General features: G+C 31.9%; 1 pseudogene across 1 annotated transcript; it reads left to right on the top strand.

Annotated features, from left to right (window-relative positions):
- The first annotated feature begins 3,202 nt into the window (after window positions 1-3,202).
- Window positions 3,203-4,339, top strand: LOC148864835 (endochitinase-like; annotated as a pseudogene). Its single transcript, XR_016110156.1, has 2 exons — window positions 3,203-3,696; window positions 3,816-4,339. The product of XR_016110156.1 is annotated as an endochitinase-like (transcript).
- Window positions 4,340-4,681: the final 342 nt, after the last annotated feature.

Here is a 4,681-nt window from a genome sequence, read left to right as displayed (position 1 = left end):
TTTGTAATATCTTGTGATTTCTTTTTTTCTTGAATTTGTAAATTTATGCTGATCTACATTTCTTACATTCAAAATCATATTTTTTTGTGTTATTAACAAATTTATGAAAATTTCATGAAGATGTTTGGGGAAAATATAAATTATTAAAAAAAATTGAAAATGTAATTTTTCTCTGCCTATAAAGACTAAATATGTTTTAGATATATGGATTTATCTATCATATCCATAAAGCAATTGAAATTTCTTCTTTATTATTTTTTATATTTTTAGAATTAAAAAATAAATAATAATTAATTATAATTTATCATTTGATCACAAAAATTGAATATATTATAATTCTGTGAATGATCTATCATATACATAGATCAATTGAAATTTCTTATTTAATAAGTATTTTTTTATTTTTTATTTTTAGAATTAAAAAATAATTAATTAATGAATTATATTTTATCATTTGATCACAATGATTGAATATATTATAATTTTATGGATGATCTATCATATCCATAAAGCAAGTGAAATTTCTTCTTTAATAACTATTTTTTCAATATATTATATAATGTTTATTTATTTTTTATAATTTTGGAAATGAATAATGAATAATAATTATTTAAACAATAAATAATTATTAATTATATTTTCACATAGAAGTTGTGCCAATGCATGTTTTATGGTTGGATAAGAGAATTAGTTTTTTCTCATCCCATAAAACATTAAAACTTAAGAATTATAATTTATAAATTATAGTTAAGCATAGGATTTTTAATGAAATTATAATTAACTACAATATATTTCTTAATAAAACCATTAAAATATGTTAATGTAATGTATATACACCTCATTGAGGTCTTATATTTAGTGTTATTGATGTACTTTTATGATTTATTAAAGTATTTATAGTGTTTCAAGGCATATCTATGCATATCTTAGTTTATCTCCGATACACATGCATATCTAAGGTGTATCTTGATACGTCTCTCAAAATTGTCTTTCCGATACTTTGAACCTTGCGTGATGCATGCTTGCTGTATGTGAACGGTGTGCAAACAGGGCTTGCACTGCATTGACTGAAGCCAAATTCATTTGGTCATACCTCTAAAACTGATATCATCGAATGCCCCTTGCTTCATTCCAAACCATTGCTACCATCCCCTTGAAACTCAACAAAAAAGAAGGTTTTTTATCAAAGTGTCAATGCAGGTTTGAACATGAATTTTATACACGTTTTTATTATAATTATTTATATTAATTTATTAATTAATAACATTTTTATTTATTATATCATCATGGTTCAACCTCCAATTCGACCCCAAATGAACCTCTAACCTATGACTCTCTCCCTTTTCTCGCATAATGTTTGGTTTAGTTCTATAAACATTCTTAGGAAGGAATTATAATAAATAATAAGAAAAGATGGGGTGATAGGAGGAAGTGTATGGACATCTGCCATATATGTGTGAAAGTAAAGATAAAATGAAAAAAAAATGAAAAGACACTTAGATTTTGAATTTTTTACTATATTAATTTCTTTCAATGTTATAACTGCTTAATTAATTGAAGTCAAAATTAAAATATTTGGATGATTGTTGATTATAAGTATGAATCATGTTATTAAAATGCTCTAATTAATTTTAACATTTATGACCTGTACAAAATCAAGGCAACTATCAATGTTTCATAATATAGATGATATAATGCTAGTTAGACGGAAAACTAAAGAAAGTATTAGCAATTTAGCATTATATGGTATAGATAGAAAAAAGATATAGATATGAAAATGTGAACTAATTCAAGATTCGTCCCTTTATAACTTTGAATAAAGACATTAATTAGCTCAAGTCTTGACAATTGTTCACAAATTTAATAGAGGATTAAAACCCACCAATCTTTGAAAGGGTTCCACCAAGATATTATTTAAACTAAAATTCAATCTAATTAGATCAAGAAATTCAATAATTTAGGGGGTATTCTTTTTTTGGATAATGGGATTCACAATCCCATTAACCAATATGCCATATTCTTTTTTTAGATTTTTATGGGGATCACAGAAATTTTATTTTCCTGGGCCCATCTTTTAAGTGGATAAATAATTTTACAACCCGATGGAAAATTTGACAATGCTTTATTGGAACAGAAATACCCCTTTTAATAATAGATTTTTTATGATTAAAATAACTATTATCTTATTTATTTAAAAAATAAAATAACATATGTTAATTCACTTATCCAAATAATTTATCTAAAAAGAACAGAGCATTAATATAATTATTTGAATGGTGGAAAATACAATAGATGGAGAAAGTCCTTCAATCTAGATGATTCTTTGTTTATTCATTATTAATCTTATTTAAGTTGCATCGAAGCCTCAGGTTTTTCGCAACACTTCTCCCGTCTTTTTTCATATCAAACCTGTCCCTTTTTTATATTTGGTGAAAAGCAAACATGCGCTTTGTCTTTTACCAATTAATTATTCACATTTATGAGTGATGCTACAAGTTAAAGAAAGCGCCACAAATGTTGTGGTTGGGATAGGTTCGGCGTAATTAGGGGTGTCAATTGGACTGGATTTGATCCAATCCAGTCCAGTCCGATGTGAATCCCTTACAGATGGATAATTCAATCCAATGAATATTTGGACCATTTTGGACCGGTTTAGAAACTGTCCAATTTATTCAAATTCCTTTTAATTTAGATTGGTTTCAACTCAAACCTGGTCCATTGACACCTATGTTTTTATCTTTTATCAATGGACCAGATATTGGTTCAATCCAATATAAATTTATTATGGATGGACCAGGTCCAATCTAATATATCATATTGGTCCATCCAATCTGTCCAAATTCAATATGTCTTATTGGCCCATCCAATCCGTCCAAATGGATTTTGGTTTGGATGAAGTCCAACCCAAAACTGGTCCATTAACACCACTAGGCGCAATGCAAGATGGTTGATTGTGGTTCGAGTATAAGTACTTAGACCTGTGACCCAGTGATGTATTTTCCCGGTTTGATAGTGGGTTGGCCGGATTTGACATGAACGGCTATCCAGAAATCTACTTTTGAGCACCGTATATATCAAATCAAAGGATCAAAGGCCCTGCCCCATCCCATGTCATGACTGGTCACTGAAGCAAAATATAAATCATCAGCTCCAGAAGGGTCCAATGCAATTTTGCCTATAAATATACAAGTTCTACGTGGAAATCTGGTAAGTAAGAAAAAGAAACAGAAGAAGAAGAATAATGAGGTTGCGTTTGTGGATATCCTCGCTTGTGCTCTCATTGTTGTTCACCTTCGCCCTGCCCAGGGCTTTGGTAGACGGAGAAGGCCGATCCGACTCAGGTGTCAATTCCATCATCACCGAACAACTATTCGAAGAAATGCTTAAACATCGAGATCATAGTGGGTGCAAAGGCGGCTTTTACACATACGAAGCATTCATCGAAGCTGCCAAATCCTTTGACGGTTTCGGAACCACAGGTGATTTGGACACGCGTTAGAGAGAACTTGCAGCCTTCTTTGGACAAACTTCTCACGAGACTACTGGAGGATGGGATGATGCACCCGATACTCGATATGCTTGGGGATTTTGCTTCATTGAGGAAATAGGAGGAGGAGATTACTGTGTCCTGAGAAACGATTATCCCTGCGTTTCTGGTAAACAGTATTATGGCCGAGGACCCATTCAGATTTCTTAGTAAGTATCCAATCAATCTGATTATCACTTTCTTCTTACTTCTTCCCTTTTTCAATTCTACTGATCAAAGTTTAATTGATTTCGATCTCTTGGTTGATTATGATCTGGATTACACACAGCAACTACAACTACGGACAAGCAGGGGATGCCTTGAAATACGACTTGCTTTCCGACCCAGATAAGATTGCCAAAGACCCAGTAATGGCGTTCAGAACTGCAATCTGGTTCTGGATGACACCTCAATCGCCAAAACCGTCTTGCTACGACGTCATGACGGGACAGTGGATGCCATCTTCTACAGACGCAGATGCAAACAGACTCCCAGGCTATGGAGTCACCACCAACATCATCGATGGAGGAGTTGAATGCGGGCAGGGTGAGGTTGAGACTGTTAGGCACCGAATTGGATTCTATGAGAGATACTGTGACTTGCTCGGCGTGAGCATGGGTGAAAATATCGACTGCCACGACCAAAGGCCATTTAACTGGGATTCTATGATCAATATGGTCTCATCAAACTAGTACTAGACACCTGCAGGCAGTCTCTCTTGTCTTGCTAATATCTGTACTGTTTCGAGTTCGAGACTATCTACGCTACCCTAGTAATAAATAATGAACAAAAATGGCTTTAGGCCTTGAGCTATATCACATCTAATTGACTTATATATATATATATATATATATATATATATCTTAATTTTAGGCCTCATTCATTTTTGGTAAATTATTTATCCGGATAAGTGTATTTACTCTATTCTTTTATTTCATAGGTAAATAAGATAATGACTATTTTAGTCATAAAAATTTATTATTAAAAAGGATATTTTTTGTTCCATTCAAGTATTAGCAATTTCCCCCTAAGTATCAAGTGATATCAAAGAAAAATAAACTTTCCTAATTCCCACAAATCTGAAAAATGAACATGAGATTATTAGTCAATAGGAAACAAAATCTCCTTGACTAACTTCCCCCCTCCCAAAATCCA

Source organism: Nelumbo lutea, chromosome 3 (genome assembly GCF_056320005.1).
Source record: "Nelumbo lutea isolate HS-2025 chromosome 3, American lotus-T2T, whole genome shotgun sequence".
Taxonomy (NCBI): domain Eukaryota; kingdom Viridiplantae; phylum Streptophyta; class Magnoliopsida; order Proteales; family Nelumbonaceae; genus Nelumbo; species Nelumbo lutea.
The sequence above is the reverse complement of the archived record's forward strand: the minus strand, read 5'-3'. Positions and strand labels throughout refer to the sequence as shown.